Below are 24,892 nucleotides of genomic sequence, written 5' to 3'. Positions count from 1 at the left end.
TGTGAAAGGGAGTCCTCCAAGGTGAAATGAAGACACTAATCAATAACTTGAAGTCATATGAAGAAATAAAGAACAAAGATAAAGGTAACTCCATAGATACATATAAGTGCCATAATAAAATCTATATATACACACACACACACATCTGTGTGTGTGTGTGTGTGAGTTTAGTTACTAAGTCCTATCCAACTCTTTTGCAACCCTATGAACTGTATACACTGCCAGGCGCCTCTGTCTATGGGAATTTCCAGACAAGAATACTGGGGTGGGTTGACAATTCCTTCTCCAGGGGATCTTCCCAACCCAGGGTTTGAACCCAGGTTTCCTGCATTGGCAGAAGGATTCTTTACCACTGAGCCACCACGGAAGTCATATATATTTGCTTGCAGGATTTTAGTATACATGTCAGACCAGGGATTGAATCCCAGCCACAGTAGTGAGAGCACTAACTCCTAACCACTGGACTACCAGGAAATTCTTTATTTTTGTTTTCTAATCTTTTATTTTCCTTTGGAATTTAAAATGTAAGAGAAATATACAAGGGAAAATTATAAACCTAAGTTAATGGGAATGCAGTATACTAAAATCAAAATAACATAAAAAAATTTAAAGCTGCAAAGGAACAAAAGTAATTTGATATTAAACTATTAAGTATATGTTAATTATACATACTTGACCAAAAAGGACTTAAATCTGGAAAAGAGAAGACGCCTGATGAGGTTGGGTCACTTAGATCACAGTTTGATATCCAATGGAAACCACAAATTAAATGAAAAGACTAGGAGCTGTTTCCTAAAACCCTGAAAGTACAAAGTAGCCATATGTCCTACTGCATTTGTCTGTTCAGTGTTTTTTTCACACTGAAAGGGCGGGAGAACAATCTTTGGAGTAGGGCTCCTTGGTTGTTCTGGGACATTACTGCCATCGTGCGGAAACAGTTTCATCGGACCCAACCTGTCAGCTGCTCTTCCTTGCAGGGCCTAGCAGTGGAGGCTGGTCAGACCAATGTGGATCCAACAGACCCTGAACTCAAGCCTGGCCTCTCTACCTTTTTCTCTGTGGTCTGGCAGGATCAGTGGACAGTCAGGTTCTGGGCTTGGTATCTGATCAGTGAGGGCCCAGGAGCCCTCCAGCTGCTGCCAGGAAGTCCAGCCACAGGAAGGAGGGAGGTGGGGCCTCAGTTTCCTAACAGTGTGGGCTGGACTTCGAGCCAAGCAAGGAAAACGGGGGCATTTGTCTTGTGAATCTGCCCTTTGGGGTTCAGGCCTCCTGGTTACCCCTGTGTTGTAGGGTCTGGGTCCATTGTGACAGGAGTAACAGAGTTCAACGGATGGCCAGTGCCAAGTACCCTAAAGAGCCGGTGTCATTGATGGAGTTGAGGGTGACCAAATGTCTAAAGTACCATGGCTTGGAGCAAGAAGGACCTGTATGGAAAGAATGGGCATACACTGCCTTGGTGGTGTGAGCCAGGACATCTAGGAGACGGCACTTGCTCAAAGAAAGTGAAAGTGAAGTCGCTCAGTCGTGTCCGACTCTTTGCGACTCCGTGGACTGGGGCCTACCAGGCTCCTCTGTCCACGGGATTCTCCAGGCAAGAATACTGGAGTGGGTAGCCATTTTCTTCTCCAGGGGATCTTCCTGACCCAGGGATTGAACCCGGGTTTCCCGCATTGCGGGCAGACGCTTTAACCTCTGAGCCACCAGGGAAGCCCTTGAGCACTTGCTCAAGGGAATGAAAATCAGGAATGTACTGGAAACGGCTGGTTGGCTGGCTCCTGGGCCCTGGCCCCTCACGGGTCAGACAGCAAGCGCACAGACTGACCGTCCCTGCTCTTGCCAGACCACAGAGAAAAATGTAGAGAGGCCAGGCTGGAGTTCAGGTTGTTTTCTCTTCCATTGGCCGGACCAGGTTCTCAAAGAGGAACAGCTCACAGCTTGAGCCCGATCAAACTGTTACCGCACGATGGCAGTATGGACTCAGAACAGACAAGGAGCCCTGCTCCAAGCATTCTTCTCCCGCCCTTCGAGTCTGAAAAACCACCAACAACAAAGATTTAGGAAAATGTGGCTGCCTGGTATTTTGTTGTTTGATGAAACCTGTTCATACTTTTGCATTTAATTTTTGGTTTCCGTTAGATATCAAACTGAGACGTAAGCCATCCAACCTCATCGGGCATCTTCTGTTTTCCAGATTTTCTTTTCTACTTGACCAAGGCTTCCCACATTTGCTCTTATTCTCTCAGCCTTTTATCTCCAGCATTTTTTCATGCTATCAAATTGTTTCATGGTGTCAAGGGGCAAACCTTGGGAATTCATGCCAAAGGAAGAAGAAAAAAAAAGATATACCTAAGGACTTGGTCAGTCTAGGCAATAGGTCACGTGGTTGTTATTATCCTATCTCATTTTCCAAATTCCCTGGGGTCTTCATGTTAGACCTTGTGTGTTGTGTTGGAGTAGCCATTTGGTGGCGCCCTAGGAGAAAGGACCAGAGACCTCCTATGACTGAATGAAGGCAATCTACTTACAATCATGCATTCTTACATGACTATAAATTCCAATCAGATGGGACATGTGACTTTGTCCCATGGTATCATCATATAACATTGGAAAAGGCATTTTCCATGTTATTAAATGTCCTTCGACTTTACTGTGTATGTACATCACTTTTAAAAAAATTTTTATTTTAATTGAAGGATAATTTCTTTACAATATTGTGATGGTTTCTGCCATACATCAACATGAATTAGTCATAGGTATACATATGTCCCCTCCCTCTTAAATCTCCCTCCTACCTCCCTCTCCATCCCATGCCTCTAGATTGTCAGAGAGCACAGGTTTGGGTTTCCTGTGCATACTAGAAATTCCCACTGGCCATCTATTTTACATATGTAAATATGTTTCAATGCTACTCTCTGAAATCATCCCACCTTTTCCCTATCACATTGTGTCCAAAAGTCTGTTCTCTGTCTGCACCTCCATTGCTGCTCTGTAGGTAAGTTCATCATTAGCATCTTCCTAGATTCCATGTGTTTGTGTTAATATATGATATTTATCTGTTTCTGACTTCACTTTGTGTAATAGGCTCTAGGTTCATCCACCTCATTGGAATTGACTCAGATGTATTCTTTTTATAGCTGAGTAATATTCCATTGTGTATATGTACCACAACTTCTTTATCCATTCATCTGTCAATGGACATCTTGGCTGCCACCATGTCCTAGCTGTTGTAAATACTGCTGCAATGAACATTGATTAGAGTACATGTATCTTTTAAAATTATTGTTTCCTCAGGGTATATTCCCAGTAGTGGGATTGCTGAGTCATCTGATAGTTTTATTCTTGATTTTCTTAAGGATTCTCCATACTGTTCTCCATAGTGGCCATATCAATTTGCACTTGCACCCAACAGTGTCAATGTGTGTGTTTTTTGTTTTTTACTTAAAGAACAACCTTATAATATTTTCTCATTAGTTAGACACAGAGCTTGTTTCTACCTTTGCAGAAGAGTTGGATGTGACTGAGCAACTGAACTGAACTGAACCGACAAGGTCTTTTCAGTGGGTGCATACTCAGTTGTGTCCAACTTCACGACCCCAGGGACTGTAGCCCTCCAGGCTCCTCTGTCCATGGGATTCTCCAGGCAAGAGTACTGGAGTGGGTTGCCATTTACTTCTCGAGGGGATCTTCCCAACCCAGGGTTTGAACCCATATATCCTCAGTCTCCTACATTGGCAAGCTGGTTCTTTACCTGCTGAGCTATCAGGATTTCTAGGTCTTTAGCAGGACCTCATATCATTTACCCATATCCATATTAATAGATCTTTCAGAGTACTTGAATTTTCTTATATTTTATTCCAGAACACATTTAGGAAATTATAAAGTTAAAAATATATGCTTGAAAAAAAAAATATGCTTGATCATTCACTGTGAGAATTAACCACTTTCAAAATGTCTTTGCCATGCATCATCATCCCTTCCCTATCTACATAAGATACATACTTTTATAAAATACTGTTCCAGTTCCACAGTACTATGATTGTTAAAATAAGTTCTTATCACTTATAGCTTGAATGTTTTTCAAATATCATTAATAAATTTTTGGAATACTAGCACGTTTAAAATATTGCTACTTTTACAATTTGAGATCAAATTCATGTAACATAAAATTAATTATTATAATGTGTATAATTCAGTGACATTTAATACACTTGGAATGTCGTGCAAGTATTTTCTGTATCTACCCACAACTGATTTTCTTTACCCCAAAAGAAACCCTAGATACATGAACTAGTTTTTCTCCATTACCCAAGTTGTTCAGTTCTTGGCAAGAACTAATCTGCTTTCTGCCTCTGTTGAATTTACCTACTCTAGTTATATCATGTAAATGGAACCATATATTATGTGGCATTTCCTGTTTTTCCTTCACCACTTAGCAGAATGATTTCAAGGTACATCAGTGTCATAACATATATCGGTGCTTCATTTCCTTTTATGGCTGAATAATATCCATTTTACATATCCATTGGGTAATGGAGGAAAACTATTTTATGGATATAAGGTTTCATTTGGGGTAATGAAAATGATTTGGAGGTGAATAGAGATAATACTTTCACAGCATTTGGAATATCCTAAATGTTGCTGAATTATACCCATTAAAATGGTTAATCTATATCACATCTTATTTATCAAATCATCAAGTGATGGAAATATTGCTTGGGCTGTTATGAATATGTGTTTATATGTGTACTTGTATTAAGTACTTGTTTTCACTTTTTTTGGGTGTATATTTTGGAGTAGAATTGCTGGGTTATATGGTAATTTTTTTTTCCCAGTCTTTCTTCTGCTTCCCTTGTCACACCATTAGCAATATCCCTGGGTAAGTCACCTGGGATTAAGTTTAAAAACCATCTTGACATTTTTCTGCTTACATTGGATGAACTTAGACTGAGATTTCTTTAAATATTTGATTTTGTTTTGCTGCAGGGTAAATTCTAGAAGAACTTCTAATGGGCTTTCCTTTTCACAGTTCACCTGCAATTCATTTTGTTCTGAAAAGAAAGACCCTGCCTTCAGACATAAAAGTTATGATAGTAAAATTCTTGAAATAATTTTGTGCCCCATGGTAATTCTATGTTTAAATATTTGAAGCATTGCCAAACTGTTTTCCATGGCAGCTGCACATTTTGAATTCAGGTCAGCACAGTTCCAATTTCTCTACACCCTCATCAATTGTTGTACTTTTCTTTCCTTTATTTTTTACATTATAGTGGGCATAAAGAGGTATTGCTTGGTGGTTTTAATTTACAATGCTGTTTAGACTGTTATGTATCTTTTCATGTTCTTACTGGCCATTTATATATCTTCTTGTGAGAAATGTATATTCAAGTCTTTTTCCTATTTTTTGAATTGGGTTGTCATTTCGTTCTTGGGTTCTTTATGTACTATAGATACTAGAACTTTAGAAGATAAATAATTTGCAAAAATTTTCTTCCAAACTATGGTGGAGGTAATGAAGATAATGGTGACCTCCCTCAAAAGATCCCATGTATGTACTGCTACACCCAGTGCCCCCAACCCAGGAGCAGGCCACCACTGACCCACGCCTCCGTCGGAGACTCCCAGACACCCATAGGCAAGTCCGGGACAGTCTCCTGTGGGGTCACTGCTCCTTTCTCCTGGGTCCTGGTGCACAAGGTTCTGCTGTGCCCTCCAAGAGTCTATTTCCCAGTCCTGTGTAAGTTCTGGCAGCTCTATGGTGGGGTTAATGGCGACCTCCTCCAAGAGGGCTTATGCCATACCCAGGTCTGCTGCACCCAGAGCCACTGTCCCTGAGGCAGACCACCGCCGACCCGTACCTCCACAGGAGACACTCACACACAGTGCTGGCTCAGTCTTTATGGGGTCCCTGGGTCCTGGTGCACATAAGGTTTGTTTGAGCCCTCTGAGCGTCTCTGGCAGGAATGGGGTTTGATTCTAAACATGAATTCGTCCCTCCTACTGTCTTGCTGGGGCTTCTCCTTTGCCTTTGGACATGAGGTATCTCCTCACAGCCACTCCAGCACCTACCGTCTTACTGGGGTTTCTCTGACCTCGGACGTGGGGAATCTCCACACGGCTGGTCCAGCGAAGCGCAGCTGCCGCTCCTGACCTTGGATGTGGGGTATTTCCTCACGGCTGCTCCAGCAAAGCGTAGCTGCCACTCCTGACGCCATTTCATGAGAAACAATGGGCTGGATGAATCACAAGCTGCAATTGAGATTGCCAGGAGAAATATCAATAACCTCAGATATGCAGATGACACCAACCTTATGGCAGAAAGTGAAGAGGAACTCAAAAGCCTCTTGATGAAAGTGAAAGAGGAAAGTGAAAAAGTTGGCTTAAAGCTCAGCATTCAGAAAATTAAGATCATGGCATCTGGTCCCATCACTTCATGGCAAATTGATGGGGAAACAGTGGAAACAGTGGCTGACTTTATTTCTTTGGGCTCCAAAATCACTGCAGATGGTGACTGCAGCCATTAAATTAAAAGACGCTTACTCCCTGGAAGAAAAGTTATGACCAACCTAGATAGCATATTAAAAAGCAGAGACATTACTTTGCCAACAAAGGTCCATCTAGTCAAGGCTATGGTTTCTTCAGTAGTCATGTATGGATGTGAGAGTTGAACTATAAAGAAAACTGAGCACAGAAGAACTGATGCTTTTGAACTGTGGTGCTGGAGAAGACTCTTAAGAGCCCCTTGGACTGCAAGGAAATCCAACCAGTCCATCCTAAAGGAAATCAGTCCTGCGTGTTCATTGGAAGGACTGATGTTGAAGCTGAAACTCCAATACTTTGGCCACCTGATGCGAAGAGCTGACTCATTTGAAAAGACCCTGATGCTGGGAAAGATTGAAGGTGTGAGGAGAAGGGGATGACAGAGGATGAGATGCTTGGATGGCATCACCGACTCAATGGGCATGAGTTTGAGTAAACTCCGGAGTTGGTGATGGACAGGGAGGCCTGGAGTGCTGCAGTCCATGGGGTCACAAAGAGTCGGACACGACAGATCAACTGAAATGAACTGATTTTCTTCCATTTTCCAGATTGCCTTTTTACTTTCTTGATAGTGTCCTTTGATGCACAAATGTTTGTGGGAGGGTTTTGTTTCATTTTTAGATTTTGATGAAAAAAATTTTTTTCCTGTTCTTCTAGTGACAGTGATCTAAGAAACCATGATCAAATTCAAGGTCATGAAGCTTTGTCCTTATATTTGTCTCTTAAGTTTTATATTTTCACCTCTTAAAATTTAGAACTTTGATGCATACTGATTTAATTATTGGATATGGTGTGAAGACGTGTCTGAAGTCATTTTTTTGTACATGGATAGCCAGTTTTCTTAGCACCATTTATTTGTTAAACAGGCAACTCTGCTTGCTCTGCTTTCTACATAACAGGCCAATTAACTGAGAAATGAAGTGTTAAGGCAAGGAATATGACTTTATTCAGAAAGCTAGCAGACCAAGAAGATGGCAGAGTTATGTCTCAAAATGATGATTTTACAGGGGTCTGGATGCCAGGTTCTATTATAGAACAGTGATGGAGGGAGATAGGAAGTAATGTTAAAAGGACATTAATCTTGCAAATATCTCCTGGAATTGCCAGCCTCATGGGGGAGATGTGTTAATTTTTTCCTTCCTGTAGCCATCCATAGATATATGGTGTGTTGAACAAAGGCATTTGGTTTAACATTCAGGCAGAGGGGCAGGGTTCCCCAAGGCAGCCCATTATGTATCAACAGTATCCTTTTTGTGAACAAAACCAATGGGAAGCAAAGGTTAGAGAAAAAGAAACAGATCCAACATGGAGTCAGTTCTTCCCTGTAACACTTTGAATTCTCAGACGTTGTTTTTAAAAATCAATTGACCATAGTGTATGGGTTGATTTTGCACTCCCAGTCTATTTATTGTTCCACATGTCTATTCATATTTTACTATCACACTGTTTTTATTACTGTAGCTTTCTAGCAAGTTTTGAAATATGGAAGTCAGTCCTCCAGCTTGCTTTTACACATTCAAGATTTTTTTGGCTACAGAAGTCATTTGCAATTCCATAGCAATTTTAGGATTAGCTTTTCCATTTCTGGAAAAAGAGTGTTGTTGGGATAATGACAGAGATTATAGTGAATTTGTAGATTCCTTGGGGTAGCACTACTGTCTTGACAATATTTAGCCTTCCAACCCATGAATAAAGGATATCTTTGTATTTATTTAGATCATCCTTAATTGTCAGTATTTTTCAATGTACTAGGCTTCTATTTCCTTAATTATATATTGTCTTAAGAATATTATTCATTTTGAAGCTATTGCAAATGGAATTGCTTTGACTTCATTTGCAGATTGTTCATTGCTAGTTTCCACAAATATGAGTGATTTCTATGAGTTGCTTTTCTAGCCTATCAGTTCAGTTCAGTCGCTCAGTCGTATCCGACTCTTTGCGACCCCATGAATCACAGCACGCCAGGCCTCCCTGTCCATCACCAACTCCCGGAGTTCACTCAAACTCATGTCCATCAAGTCAGTGATGCCATCCAGCCATCTCATTCTCTGTCGTCCCCTTCTCCTCCTTCCCCCAATCCCTCCCAGCATCAGAGTCTTTTCCAGTGAGTCAACTCTTTGCATGAGGTGGCCAAAGTATTGGAGTTTCAGCTTTAGCATCAGTCCTTCCAAAGAACACCCAGGACTGATCTAGTACTTGCTAAATTCATTAATCAGCATTTATATTGCTTTTGTGGATTTCTTAGAATTTTCATTAAATGCATGCATTTTATTTCTGAAGACAGATTTTACTACCTCTTTTCTAATCTGGCTGCCTTTAATACATTTTTCTAGCCTGATTACCTTGGTTAAATGTTCAACAGAATTCACAAAAGTGGGCATTCTTCTCTTTTACCGGATGTCAGGAGTAAAGAATTCAGAAATCTTGTTTGAACGAGTTATAAATGATAAAAACTTGTTTGTTAACAAATATAGTACTTGGGAATTTGAACATTATTTTATAAAAGTACATATTTTACGTACTTATGTACAGGGAAGGGATGATGATGATGCATGGAAAGGACATTTTGAAAGTGGTTCATTCCTCTCATTGTGAATGACCTAAAATATATTTTGACATTATAATATCCTAAACATGTTTGGCTCAGATGGTAAAGAATCTGCCTGCAGTGCAGGAGACCCAGGTTCGAACCCTGGGTCAGGAAGATCCCCTGAGAAGGAAATGGCAACCCACTCCAGTTTTCTTCCTTGGAGAATTCCATGGACAGAGAAGTCTGGCAGGCTACAGTCCATGGGGTTTCAAAGAGACGGACACAACTGAGCGACTAATACAACAAACATGTTCTAGAATAAAATATAAGAAAATTCAGGCTCCCCTTATGGCTTAGTGATAAAGAATCTGCCCACCAATGCAGGAGACACAGGTTCAATCCCTGGTCCTGAAAGATCCCACATGCCATGGGGCAACTAAGCCTGTGTACAATTACAAATCCTGTGCTACTGAGCCCATTTGTCGCAACTACTGAAGTCCGCGTGCCATACAGCCTGTGCCCCATAAGAAGAGAAGCCATCACAAGGAGAAGCTCCTGTACTGTAACAGAAAAGCCCACAAAGCAATGAAGACCTAGCATAGTAAAAAATATTTTAATACAATAAAATTTAATAACTCTGAAAGATACATTAATATGGAAATGTGTAAATGATACAAAGTGCTGCTAAAGACTTTGTGCAATAGTAAAAATAAGCTGTTTCTTACTAATGAGAAAATATTATAAAATGGATCTTGAAGTTAAAAAAAAGTGTCAAACATAAATAGTAAATTCTAAGGCCATTTAATGGCATGGAAAATGCTTGATTTCTAGTGTCAAATCATGTCACGAAGCCACAGGTCACATCCGATTGGAATTTATACTCACGTAACAGTGTATGATTCTAATTAGAAGATTGTCTATTCAGTCAAGCAAGGTGTCTAGTACTTCCTCCTAGAGCTCCACCAAACGGCTCCTCCAACTCAACACACAAGATATAACATGAAGAGCCCAGGGAATTTGGGAAGTGAGATAGAATAATAATCACATTGCCCATTGCCCACATTGCCCAAGTCCTTAGGCATAGTCATTTTCTTTTCTCTCTTAGGCATGGATCCCTAAGGTTTGCCCCTTGATACCTCCAAACAATTTGATATCCTGAGAAAATACTGGAAATAAAGTGTTGGGTGAAGAAGAGCAAATGTGGGAAGACTTGGTCAAGTAGAAAATAAAATCTAGAAAAATGAAGATGCCTGATGAAGTTGGGCCACTTAGATCTCATTTTGATATCCAATGGAAACTAAAAAAATAAATGCAAACATTAGGACATGGTTTCCTCAAACCAAGCAAAATACAAGGCAACTATATTTCCTGGTGCCTTTGTTCATGGTTTTTTTTCAGACTTGAAGGGCGGGAGGAGAATGATTGGAGCAGGGCTTCTTGTCTGTTCTGGGATAATACTGCCATCATGCGGAAATACTTTGATCGGGCCCAAGCTGTGACCTGTTCTTCCTTTAGAGGAACAGTGGAGGTAGCTCAGGCCAACGCAAGCCTAACACACCTGAACCCAAGCCTGGCATGCACTTTGTTGCCTGGCAGGAACAGGGACAGAGTCAGGTTTCGGCTTAATGTCTAATCAGTGAGGGACCAGGGCCCAGGGGCCCTCCAGTTTCTGCCAGGAAGTCCAAGCCCCGGAAGGAGAGAGGCGGGGCCTCAGTTTCCTAACAGTGCGGATGGGACTTAGAGCCAAGTGCGGAAAAGGGAGGCTTAGTCTTAAGAATCTGCCCTTGGGTGCTGTGGGGCCTGGGCTCATTGTGACAGGAATGACAGAGGGCAATGGCCTGGCCAGTGCCAAGTACCCTAAAGAGCCAGTGTCATTGATGAAGTTGAATCCACCCAAAAGCCTATAGTAAAGCCAGGAAAACCCCATGGACAAATGAGCATGGCAGGCTACAGTCCACGGGGTTGCAAAGAGTCAGACAGAACTGAGCAGCTGAGCACAAAAGCACACACAGACCATTGCTTGGCGTAAGAAGGACCTGTTTGGAAGAAATGGGAATAGACTGACTTGCTGGTGTGAGCCAGAGGCTTCTTCTAGGAGACTGTAAATTTCTCAAGTGATGAGAATTCACAAACCTTCGAAGGTCAAATAGAAACACTTGATCACAAATGTCACTTTCCTGCGGCATCCACCATTACCAACATGATAAATACATTCAAATATTATGTATGGTTAATCACAAAAGTTGATACCATTTAAGTAAAGAGATATAGGCCCATCAATCAGTGTGTGTGTGTGTTAGACGCCACTCGTGTCTGACTCTTTGAGACTCCATGGACATAGCCCACCAGGATCCTCTCTCCACGGAATCCTCTAGGTAAGAATACTGGAGAGTATTGCCATTCCATTCTCCAGGGGATCTTCCCAACCCAGTAATGGAAACCAGGTCTCATGCATTGCAAGCAGATTCTTAACCATGTGAGCCACCAGGGAAGCCCATCAATATTTGATCAAAGGAATGCTCAAAACATTCAAAGACGTACATACATAGACAATCATAGCAAATCTTTGCTCAATTCCATCCTGGTAACAAAATAGGTAGAATTAAGTGCCATGGATATTTCCCACAATTTTAGATAATTTGAGATTTCCAATAGTATTATTCTTTTTGTGGTAACTAATACTACTTTACTTGCTAAATCTTATAACACTTTTTAAATTGTTGTTTGAATCCTAAGGATATTTTAAGCATCTGGCAAAGAAATACAAAATTTAACAATTATAAAGAAGTAAAGGTAGGATATTCATTATTGTCCAAAGCTCAGTAAAATCTCAATATCTAAATTTATTACAGTCTGGTTGTTGTTCTGTTTATAATTTTAAAGGCTGCAGCAGTTGTGTATGAACGTTTTGTTTGTTAAAGATTTCAAATGACAAAAGTATAGATGACTGGATTTTGTGTCAAGTAATGATTTATTGAAAGCCTTCACTATAACAGGGAAATATTTAGTAATTTCATTGTGTGGATAGTACTGGGTCATTTTTAGAGAATATGATATTATACAGACTACTATCAAAATTAAGCCTTGTTTGTCACTATACATGGGCAAAATTGAAAGTACACCCACAAAAAAATCACCTAAGAAGTGAAGACACCATTAGTTGTTTTCTCCAAATATTTAACATAAATTCCAACGTTATGATTGGCTTTGTAATGCATGTTTGGTTCAAACTTACCACATTGCTTCACTTCAGTTCACTTCACTCGAAAGTCATGTCTGACTCCTTGCAGCCCCATGGACTGCAGCACGCCAGGCTTTCCTGTCCATCACCAAATCCTGGAGCTTGCTCAAATTCATGTCCATCGAGTCAGTGCTGGTATCCAACCATCTCATCCTCTGTCATCCCCTTCTCTTCCCACCTTCCATCTTTCCCAGCATCAGGGTCTTTGCAAATGAGTCAGTTTGTCGCATCAGGTGACCAAAATATTGGAGTTTCAGCTTCAATATCAGTCCTTCCAATGAATATTCAAGACTGATTTCCTTGAGGATTGACTAGTTTGATCTCCGTGAGGCCAAGGGACTCTCAAGAGTCTTTTCCAATACCACAGCTCAAAAGCATCAATGGTTTGACACTCAGCTTTCTTTATATTCCAACTCTCTTATTGATACATGACTAGTAGAAAACCATAGACTTGACTAGATGGACTTTGTTGGCAAAGTAATGTGTCTGCTTTTTAAAATGCTATCTAGGTTGGTCATAGCTTTTCTTCCAAAGAGCAGGCGTCTTTTACTTTCATGGCTGCAGTCATCATCTGCAGTGATTTTGGAGTCCCCCAAAATAAAGTAGAAGTAGAGTAAAACGACATAGCTTAGAAGTAGGCAAAACATGATCCTCAAAGTGCACCAGTTTGCTTTGCATCTGAAATCACAGGAAGGAAATAATGCCATCCTGCCTGGCAGGCTGCAGTCCATAGGGTCGCACAGAGTCTGACATGACTGAAGAGACTTAGCACACACCCACCCCAAAGCCATGTCTTTGCCCACCCTGCAGGAACTGAGATAACATCAGGGGCAGGTCAGGACAAAGGCACTGACCCTGGGCTTTACAGTGAACCTGCAAAGACACAGAAGTTCCCAGCTGGTGGGTGGGTTCAGAGAATGTAGGCCTTCCACTGCAATCATGATTTTCATCCACTTGACCATCTGCAGGCTCCTAGAACTTGTTCTGACTCAAACCAGCAAATCAGTGTATTCCCATTCCTTCCATACAGGTACTTGTTGCTCCAGGCCATGGTACTTTATTTAGACTTTTGGTCACCCTCAACTTTGTCAATGACATCAGCAATTTAAGGTACTTGGCAGTAGCCAGTCCACTGAGCTCTGTCATTCCTGTCACAATGGGCCCAGGCCCTACAAAGGGCAGAGGCACAAGACAAATGCCCCCATTCTCAGTTCTTGGCTCGAAGGCCCACCACACTGTTAGGGTACTGAGGCCTTGCCTCCCTCCTTCCTATGACTGGACTTCCTGGCAGCAGCTGGAGGGCTTCTGGGCCCTGGGCCTTCACTGATCTGATACGAAGCTCAGTACCTGACTCTGTCCACTCTTCCGGCCAGATCACACAGAAAAGGGTACAGGCCAGGCTTGAGTTCGGTTCTGTTGTTCCTGGGTTGGTCTGACCTGCCTCCACAGCTAGGCCTTGCAAGGAAGACCAGCTCAAAGCTTGGGCCCAATCAAACTGGTTCCGCACGATGGCAGTATTGTCCCAGAAGAGAGACATCCTGCTCCAACCATTCTTCTCCCTCCGCCCTTTGAACATGAAAAAAATACCATAAACACGAGGAAATATGGCTGCCTTGTATTCGACTCAATTCAAGGAAACCTGGTCCTATTTTTGCATTTTCTTTCTGGTTTCCATTGGACATCAAAGGTACCGAACTTCGTCACGCATCTTCTCTTTACCAGATTTCAATTTTTATTTGATCACGTCTTTTTTTTTTTTTTTTATCGCCAGCATTTTCTCAAGCTATCAAACTGTTTGGAGTTATCAAGGAGCAAAATTCTGGGATTCATGCCTAAGAGTAAAAAAGAAAATGAGTATACCTAAGGACTTGCCAAATCTAGGCAATGGACCACGTGTTTATTATCTTGTGTCACTCAGATGGTAAAGTATGCGCTCGCAATGCAGGAGACCAAAGTTTGATCCATGGGTCCGGAAGATGCCCTGGAAAAGGAACTGGCAAAACACACCAGTATTCTTGCCTGGAGAATTCAATGGAGAGAGGAGCCTGATGGATCCAAAGAGTCCGTGGGGTCCAAAGAGTCAGGCACAACAGAGCGAGTAACACACTTCCCAAATTTCCTGGAGTCTTCATATTCTAGGCTTTGTGTTTTGAATCGAAGTAGCCATATGGTGAAGCTCCAGGAGGATGGTCCAGATACCTCTCATGACTGAATGCAGACAATGCTCTACTTGTAATCACACACTCTTAGAAAACTATAGGGCTTCCCTTGTGGCTCAGCTGGTAAAGAATCCACCTGCAATGCAGGAGACCTGGGTTCGATCCCTGGGTTGGGAAGATGCCCTGGAGAAGGAAAAGGCTACCCACTCCAGTATTCTGGCCTGGAGAATTCCATGGACTGTATAGTCCATGGGGTCGCAAAGAGTCAGACACGACTGAGTGACTTTCACTTTCACTTTTCACATAACTATAAATTCCAATCAGATGGGACGCGTGACTTTGTCTCATGGTATCATCGTATAACATTGGAAAGAAACAAGTATTTGCATGTCATTAAATGACCTTAGTTCAGTTCAGTTCAGTAGCTCAGTCGTGTCCAACTCTTTGCAACCCCAGACACTGCAGCACGCCAGGCTTTCCTGTCTATCATCAACTGCCAGAGCTTGCTCAAACTCATGTCCATCGAGTCGGTGATACCATCCAACCATCTCATCCTCTGTCATCCCCTTCTCTTCCCACCTTCAATCTTTCCCAGGATCAGGGTCTTTTCAAATGAGTCAGTTCTTCGCATCAGGTGACCAAATATTGGAGTTTCGGCTTCAACATCAGTCTTTCCAATGAATATTCAGGACTGATTTAAGATTGACTGGTTTGATCTCTGTGCAGTCCAAGGGACTCTGAAGACTCTTTTCCAACACCACAGCTCAAAAACATCAATGGTTTGACATTCAGCTTTCTTTATATTCCTACTCTCACATTGACACATGACGAGTAGAAAAACCATAGCCTTGACTACGTGGACCTATGTTGGCAAAGAAATGTGTCTGCTTTTTAAAATGCTATCTAAGTTGCTCATAGCTTTCCTGCCAAGGACCAAGCGTCTTTTAATTTCATGGCTACAGTCACCATCTGCAGTGATTTTGGAGTCCCCCAAAATAAAGTAGTTTAGAAGCAGAGTAAAACCACATAGCTTAGAAGTAGGTAAAACATTATCTTCAAAGTACACCAGTTTGCTTTGCATCTGAAATCACAGGAAGGAAATAATGCCATCCTGCCTGGCAGGCTGCAGTCCATAGGGTCGCACAGAGTCTGACATGACTGAAGAGACTTAGCACACACCCACCCCAAAGCCAGGTCTTTGCCCACCCTGCAGGAACTGAGATAACATCAGGGGCAGGTCAGGACAAAGGCACTGACCCTGGGCTTTACAGTGAACCTGCAAAGACACAGAAGTTCCCAGCTGGTGGGTGGGTTCAGAGAATGTAGGCCTTCCACTACATTCGTGATTTTCATCCACTTGACGCATCTGCAGGCTCCTAGAACATGTTCCGACTCAAACCAGCAAATCAGTGTATTGCCATTCCTTCCATACAGGTACTTGTTGCTCCAGGCCATGGTACTTTATTTAGACTTTTGGTCACCCTCAACTTTGTCAATGACATCAGCTATTTAAGGTACTTGGCAGTAGCCGGTCCATTGAGCTCTGTCATTCCTGTCACAATGGGCCCAAGTCCTACAAAGGGCAGATGCACAAGACAAATGCCCCCATTTTCAGTGCTTGGCTCGAAGGCCCACCACACTGTTAGGAAACTGAGGCCCTGCCTCGTTCCTTCCTGTGACTGGACTTCCTGGCAGCAGCTGGAGGGACCTGGGCCCTGGGCCGTCACTGATCCGATACGAAGCTCAGTACCTGACTCTGTCCACTCTTCCGGCCAGATCACACAGTAAAGGGTACAGGCCAGGCTTGAGTTCGGTTCTGTTGTTCCTGGGTTGGTCTGACCTTCCTCCAGTGCTAGGCTTCCAAAGAAGACCAGCTCACAGCTTGGGTCTGGTCAAACAGTTTCCGCACGATGGCAGTATTGTCCCAGAAGAGAAACATGCTGCTCCAACCATTCTTCTCCCTCCGCCCTTTGAACATGAAAAAAACACCATAAACAGACAGACACCAGGAAATATGGCTGCCTTGTATTCGACTCAATTCAAGGAAACCTGGTCCTATTTTTGCATTTTCTTTCTGGTTTCCATCGGACATCAGAGGTACCGAACTTCATCACGCATCTTCTCTTTTCCAGATTTCAACTTTTACTTGATAACGTCTTTTTTCTTTATCGCCAGCATTTTCTCAAGCTATCAAACTGTTTGGAGTTATCAAGGGGCAAACCTCTGGGATCCATGCCTAGGAGAGAAAGGAAAATGACTATACCTAAGGACTTGCCAAATCTAGGCAAAGGCCACGTTATTATTTTCTTGTCTCATTCAGATGGTAAAGTATGTGCCCACAATGCAGGGTACCAGGGTTTGATCCATGGGTCAGGAAGATGCCCTGGAAAAGGAACTCACAAAACATGCCAGGAAGGTGCCCTGGAAAGTGAAGTGAAGTCACTCAGTCCTGTCCGACTCTTTGCGACCCCATGGACTGTAGTCTACCAGGCTTCTCTGTCCATGGGATTCTCCAGGCAAGAATACTGGAGTGGGTTACCATTTCCTTCTCCAGGGGATCTTCCCGACCCAGGGATCGAACCCGGGTCTCCCGCATTGGAGGCAGACACTTAACCTCTGAGCCACCAGGGAAGCCCATGCGCTGGAAAAGGAACTCGCAAAACACGCCAGTATTCTTGCCTGGAGAATTCAATGGAGAGAGGAGCCTGGAGGGTCCAAAGAGGCCGTGGGGTCCAAAGAGTCAGGCACAACGGAGCGAATAACACACTTCCCAAATTTCCTGGAGTCTTCATTTTCTAGACTTTGTGTGTTGAGTTGAAGAAGGCATATGGTGAAGCTCTAGGAAGACGGTCCATCTAGATACCTCTCATGACTGAATGCAGACAGTGCCTTACTTGTAATCATAAACTCTTTCATGACTATAAATTCCAAGCAGATGGGACACGTGACTTTGTCTCATGGTATCATCATATAACATTGGAAAAAAACAAGTATTTTGCATGTCATTAAATGGCCTAAGTTCAGTTCAGTTCAGTAGCTCAGTAGTGTCCAACTCTTTGCAACCCCAGGGACAGAAGAATGCCAGGCTTCCGTGTCCATCACCAACTCCCAGAGCTTGCTCAAATTCATGTCCATCGAGTCGGTGATACCATCCAACCATCTCATCCTCTGTCATCCCCTTCTCTCCCACCTTCAATCTTTCCCAGGATCAGGGTCTTTTCAAAGGAGTCAGTTCTTCGTATCAGGTGACCAAAATTTTGGAGTTTCACCTTCAGCATCAGTCCTTCCAATGTATATTCAAGGTAGATTTCCTTTAGGATGGACTGGCTGGATCTTCATGCAGTCAAGGGACTCTCAAGAGTCTTCAACACCACAGTTCAAAAGTATCAGTTCTTCGGTGCAAAGCTTTCTTCATGGTCCAGTTCTCACATCCACGCATGACTACTGGAAAAGCCTTTGCTTTGACTAGATGGACCTTTCTTGGCAAAGTAATGTCTCTGCATTTAATATGCTATCTAGGTTGGTCATAGCTTTTCTACCAAGGAGCAGGTGTCTTTTAATTTCATGTCTGCAGTCACCATCTGCAGTGATTTTGGAGTCCCCCAAAATAAAGTAGTTTAGCAGTAGAGTAAAACATAATCCTCACAGTGCAGTAGTTAACTTTGCATCGGAAATCACAGGAAGGAAATAATGCCATCCTGCCTGGCAGGCTGCAGTCCATAGGGTCACACAGAGTCTGACATGACTGAAGAGACTTAGCACACACCCACCCCAAAGCCATGTCTTTGCCCACCCTGCAGGAACTGAGATAACATCAGGGGCAGGTCAGGACAAAGGCACTGACCCTGGGCTTTACAGTGAACCTGCAAAGACACAGAAGTTCCCAGCTGGTGGGTGGGTTCAGAGAATGTAGGCCTTCCACTGCAATCATGATTTTCATCCACTTGACCATCTGCAGGCTCCTAGAACATGTTCCGACTCAAACCAGCAAATCAGTGTATTCCCATTCCTTCCATACAGGTACTTGTTGCTCCAGGCCATGGTACTTTATTTAGACTTTTGGTCACCCTCAACTTTGTCAATGACATCAGCAATTTAAGGTACTTGGCAGTAGCCAGTCCATTGAGCTCTGTCATTCCTGTCACAATGGGCCCAAGTCCTTCAAAGGGCAGATGCACAAGACAAATGCCCCCATTTTCAGTGCTTGGCTCGAAGGCCCACCACACTGTTAGGAAACTGAGGCCCTGCCTCGTTCCTTCCTGTGACTGGACTTCCTGGCAGCAGCTGGAGGGACCTGGGCCCTGGGCCGTCACTGATCCGATACGAAGCTCAGTACCTGACTCTGTCCACTCTTCCGGCCAGATCACACAGTAAAGGGTACAGGCCAGGCTTGAGTTCGGTTCTGTTGTTCCTGGGTTGGTCTGACCTGCTTCCAGCGCTAGGCTTCCAAAGAAGACCAGCTCACAGCTTGGGTCTGGTCAAACTGTTTCCGCACGATGGCAGTATTGTCCCAGAAGAGAGACATCCTGCTCCAACCATTCTTCTCCCTCCGCCCTTTGAACGTGAAAAAAACACCATAAACAGACAAAGACACCAGGAAATATGGCTGCCTTGTATTCGACTCAATTCAAGGAAACCTGGTCCTATTTTTGCATTTTTTTTCTGCTTTCCATTGGACATCAGAGGTACCGAACTTCATCACGCATCTTCTCTTTTCCAGATTTCAACTTTTACTTGATAACGTCTTTTTTCTTTATCGCCAGCATTTTCTCAAGCTATCAAACTGTTTGGAGTTATCAAGGGGCAAACCTTTGGGATCCATGCCTAGGAGAGAAAGGAAAATGACTATACCTAAGGACTTGCCAAATCTAGGCAAAGGCCACGTTTTTATTTTCTTGTGTCATTCAGATGGTAAAGTATGCGCCCACAATGCAGGAGACCAAGGTTTGATCCATGGGTCAGAAAGATGCCCTGGAAAAGGAACTCGTAAAACACGCCAGTATTCTTGCCTGGAGAATTCAATGGAGAGAGGAGCCTGGAGGGGCCAAAGAGTCCGTGGGGTCCAAAGAGTCAGGCACAACGGAGCGAATAACACACTTCCCAAATTTCCTGGAGTCTTCATCTTCTAGGCTTTGTGTTTTGAATCGAAGAAGCCATATACTGAAGCTCTAGGAGGATGCTCCAGATACCTCTCATGACTGAATGCAGACAATGCCCTGCTTGTAATCATACACTCTTATATAACTATAATTTCCAATCAGATGGAACACGTGACTTTGTCTCATGGTATCATTATATAACATTGGAAAAAAACAAGTATTTTGCATGTCATTAAATCGCCTAAGTTCAGTTCAGTTCATTAGCTCAGTCGTGTCCAACTCTTTGCAACCCCAGACACTGCAGCACGCCAGACTTTCGTGTCCATCACCAACTCCCAGAGCTTGCTCAAACTCATGTCCATCGAGTCGGTGATGACATCCAACCATCTCATCCTCTGGCATCCCCTTCTCTTCCCACCTTCAATCTTTCCCAGGATCAGGGACTTTTCAAAGGAGTCAGTTCTTCGCATCAGATGACCAAAATTTTGGAGTTTCACCTTCAGCATCAGTCCTTCCAATGTATATTCAAGGTAGATTTCCTTCGGATGGACTAGTTGGATCTCCGTGCAGTCCAAGGGCCTCTCAATGATCTTCAACAGCACAGCTCAAAAGCATCAATTCTTTGGTGCAAATGTCTCTTCATGGTCCAATTCTCACATCCACGCATGACTACCGGAAAAGCCTTTGCTTTGACTAGATGGACTTTTGTTGGCAACGTAATGTCTCTGCATTGAATATGCTATCTAGGTTGGTCATAGCTTTTCTTCCAAGGAACATGTCTTTTAATTTCATGGCTGCAGTCACCATCTGCAGTGATTTTGAGTCCCCCAAAATAAAGTAGTTTACAAGTAGAGTAAAACATGATCCTCAAAGTGCACCAGTTTGCTTTGCATCTGAAATCACAGGAAGGAAATAATGCCATCCTGCCTGGCAGGCTGCAGTCCATAGGGTCACACAGAGTCTGACATGACTGAAGAGACTTAGCACACACCCACCCCAAAGCCATGTCTTTGCCCACCCTGCAGGAACTGAGATAACATCAGGGGCAGGTCAGGACACAGGCATTGACCCTGGGCTTTACAGTGAACCTGCAAAGACACAGAAGTTCCCAGCTGGTGGGTGGGTTCAGAGAATGTAGGCCTTCCACTGCATTCGTTATTTTCATCCACTTGACCATCTGCAAATTTGGAAAACTCAGCAGTGGCCACAGGACTGGAAAAGGTCAGTCTTCATTCCAGTCCCAAAGAAAGGGAATGCCAAAGAATGCTCAAACTACCGCACAATTGCACTCATCTCACACGCTAGTAAAGTCATGCTCAAAATTCTCCAAGCAAGGCTTCAGCAGTATGTGAACAGTGAACTTCCAGATGTTCAAGCAGGTTTTAGAAAAGGCAGAGGCACCAGAGATCAAATTGCCAACATCCGCTGGGTCATGGAGAAAACAAGAGAGTTCCAGAAAAACATCTATTTCTGTTACATTGACTATGCCAAAGCCTTTGACTGTGTGGATCACAATAAACTGTGGAACATTCTGAAAGAGATGGGAATCCCAGACCACCTGACCTGCCTCTTGAGAAACCTGTATGCAGGTCAGGAAGCGATAATTAGAACTGGACATGGAACAATAGACTGGTTCCAAATAGGAAAAGGAGTACGTCAAGGTTGTATATTGTCACCCTGCTTATTTAACTTCTATGCAGAGTACATCATGAGGAACGCTGGGCTGGAAGAAGCACAAGCTGGAATCAAGATTGCCAGGAGAAATATCAATAACCTCAGATATGCAGATGACACCCCCCTTAAGGCAGAAGGTGAAGAGGAACTCAGAAGCCTCTTGATGAAAGTGAAAGAGGAGAGTGAAAAGGTTGGCTTGAAGCTCAACATTCAGAAAACGAAGATCATGGCATCTGGTCCCATCACTTCATGGGAAATAGATGGGGAAACAGTGGAAACAGTGTCAGACTTTATTTTTTGGGGCTCCAAAATCACTGCAGATGTTGATTGCAGCCAGGAAATTAAAAGACGCTTACTCCTTGGAAGGAAAGTTATGACCAACCTAGAGAGCATATTAAAAAGCAGAGACATTACTTTGCCAACCAAGGTCCGTCTAGTCAAGGCTATGGTTTTTCCCATGGTCATGTATGGATGTGAGAGTTGGATTGTGAAGAAATCTGATCGCCGAAGAATTGATGCTTTTGAACTGTGGTGCTGGAGAAGACTCTTGAGAGTCCCTTGGACTGCAAGGAGATCCAACCAGTCCATTCTAAAGGAGATCAATCCTGGGTGTTATTGGAAGGACTGATGCTAAAGCTGAAACTGCAATACTTTGGCCACCTCATGCGACGAGTTGACTCACTGGAAAAGACTCTGATGCTAGGAAGGATTGGGGGTGGGAGGAGACGTTGACGACAGAGAATGAGATGGCTGGATGGCATCACCAACTTGATGGACATGAGTTTGAGTGAACTCCGGGAGTTGGTGATGGACAGGGAGGCCTGGCGTGCTGTGATTCATGGGGTCGCAAAGAGTTAGACACGACTGAGCGACTGAACTGAACTGAACTGAACTGAGAACATGTTCTGACTCAAACCAGCAAATCAGTGTATTCCCATTCCTTCCATAAAGGTACTTACTTCTTGCTCCAGGCCATGGTGCTCTATTTAGACTTTTGGTCACCCTCAACTTTGTCAATGACATCAGCTATTTAAGGTACTTTTCAGTAGCCAGTCCATTGAGCTCTGTCATTCCTGTCTCAGTGGGCCCAGGCCCTACAAAGGGCACATTCACAAGACAAATGCCCCCATTTTCAGTGCTTGGCTCTGTCCATCTTCTTGCCATATTACACAGAAAAAGGTACAGGCCAGGCTTGAGTTTGGTTCTGTTGTTCCTGGGTTGCCTGATCCCCCTCCGTTACTAGGTTTTCCCCTTGACACCAGGAAACAATTTGATAGCAGGAAAAATGCTGGAGAAAAAGGCTGAGAAAATAAGAGCAAATGTGGGAAGCCTTGTTCAAGCAGAAAAGGAAACCTGGAAAAGAGAAGATGCCCAATGAGGTTGTATGCCTTATGTCTCAGTTTGATATCTACCAGAAACCAAAAGTTAAATGCGAAGGTATGAACAGGTTTCCTCAAACTGAACAAAATACCAGGCAGCCACATTTTCCTAAATCTTTGTTTTTGGTGGTTTTTCAGACTCAAAGGGCAGGAGAAGAATGCTTGGAGCAGGGCATTCTGTTCTGAGTCCATACTGCCATCGTGCGGTAACAGTTTGATCGGGCTCAAGCTGTGAGCTGTTCCTGCTTGAGAACCTGCTCCGGCCAATGGAAGAGAAAACTGAACCTGAACTCCAGCCTGGCCTCTCTACCTTTTTCTCTGTGGTCTGGCAAGAGCAGGGACGGTCAGTCTGTGCGCTTGGTGTCTGACCCGTGAGGGGCCAGGGCCCAGGAGCCAGCCAACCACCCGCTTCCAGTATATTCCTGATTTTCATTCCCTTGAGCAAGTGCCGTCTCCTAGATGTCCTGGCTCACACCACCAAGGCAGTGTATGCCCATTCTTTCCATACAGGTCCTTCTTGCTCCAAGCCATGGTACTTTAGACATTTGGTCACCCTCAACTCCATCAATGACACCGGCTCTTTAGGGTACTTGGCACTGGCCATCCGTTGAACTCTGTTACTCCTGTCACAATGGACCCAGACCCTACAACACAGGGGTAACCAGGAGGCCTGAACCCCAAAGGGCAGATTCACAAGACAAATGCCCCCGTTTTCCTTGCTTGGCTCGAAGTCCAGCCCACACTGTTAGGAAACTGAGGCCCCACCTCCCTCCTTCCTGTGGCTGGACTTCCTGGCAGCAGCTGGAGGGCTCCTGGGCCCTCACTGATCAGATACCAAGCCCAGAACCTGACTGTCCACTGATCCTGCCAGACCACAGAGAAAAAGGTAGAGAGGCCAGGCTTGAGTTCAGGGTCTGTTGGATCCACATTGGTCTGACCAGCCTCCACTGCTAGGCCCTGCAAGGAAGAGCAGCTGACAGGTTGGGTCCGATGAAACAGTTTCCGCACGATGGCAGTAATGTCCCAGAACAACCAAGGAGCCCTACTCCAAAGATTGTTCTCCCGCCCTTTCAGTGTGAAAAAAACACTGAACAGACAAATGCAGTAGGACATATGGCTACTTTGTACTTTCAGGGTTTTAGGAAACAGCTCCTAGTCTTTTCATTTAATTTGTGGTTTCCATTGGATATCAAACTGTGATCTAAGTGACCCAACCTCATCAGGCGTCTTCTCTTTTCCAGATTTAAGTATTTTTTCGTTAACTATGTAATTAACATAAACTGCATAATTAAATAACTACTTTTGTCCTTTGCAGCTTCAAAATCTTTTATTTTCACAAGTTATATGTTGAAACACTGCATTCCCATTAACATAGATTTATGCTTATACCTTGTGTACTTGTCTTACCTTTTAAATTCCAAAGGAAAATAAAAAATTAGAAAACAAATATAGGGAGTTCCCTGTAATCCAGTGGTTAGGACTTAGCGCTCTCACTACTATGGCTAGGTTTCAACCCTAGGTTTGACATGTACACTAAGATCCTGCAAGCAAATATATATGACTTCCCCAGTGGCTCAGTAGTAAGAATTCTCCTGCCAATGCTGGAGATGCAGGTTCAATACCTGACCTGGGAAGATCACCTGGCGAAGAGAATGGCAACGCACTTCAGTATTCTGGTCTGGAAAATCCCACAGAGGAGCCTTGTGGGCTCTACAGTCCATAGAGTTGCAGAAGAATTGGACAGGATTTAGGGACAAAGCACACACACATACATATGATACCACCACATACATATTAATATAAGTAATATATATACATACATATAAAACTATTCTGTTATTTATATGTATCTATGGAATTACTTTTTCTTTGTTTTTTGTTTCCATGAGTTTGAGTTACTGATTAGTGTCTTCATTTCACCTTGGAGGACTCCCTTTTACATTTCTGGGATGTCAGGTCTTTTAGTAACAAACTGCATCTGTTCTTCTCTTCTAGGAATGTCTTAGTTTCTCCTTCATTTTTCAAAGAGTCTAGCTGGATGTGGAATCCTTGGTTGACAGGTTTTCTTTTAGAATTTTAAATGCTTTTTGGCTTCCAAGGTTTCTGAAGAAAAATCAACTGGAAATCTTATTGAGGCTAACTTGTATATGATGTGTATTGATGAGTTGGACAGGACCGAGCGACTTTCACTTTCATTGATGCTTACAAGATTCTAGCTTCATGGCTCTTGTTAGTTTGATTATAACGTCATTCATTTTCGACATCTTTGTGTT

The 24,892-nt window shown here is 43.2% G+C and overlaps 1 long non-coding RNA gene across 3 annotated transcripts in view; it reads right to left on the bottom strand.

The window, feature by feature from the left end:
- The window catches only part of LOC129564645 (uncharacterized), a 51,463-nt gene that overhangs the window by 2,804 nt on the left and 23,767 nt on the right, over nt 1-24,892 (bottom strand). For 2 of the 3 annotated variants that reach the window (XR_008687537.2, XR_016036893.1), the window contains exon 2: nt 6,067-6,246. This is a non-coding gene — a long non-coding RNA (uncharacterized LOC129564645). Of the gene's footprint in view, nt 1-2,346; nt 2,473-6,066; nt 6,247-24,892 lie in introns of all 3 variants that reach the window. The other variant, XR_016036892.1, reaches the window with a different exon arrangement.

Source organism: Moschus berezovskii, chromosome X (genome assembly GCF_049115385.1).
Source record: "Moschus berezovskii isolate FMDL1 chromosome X, NW_MosBer_1.0, whole genome shotgun sequence".
Lineage (NCBI taxonomy): Eukaryota > Metazoa > Chordata > Mammalia > Artiodactyla > Moschidae > Moschus > Moschus berezovskii.
Note: the sequence above shows the minus strand (reverse complement) of the source record. Positions and strands in the feature narration are given on the sequence as shown.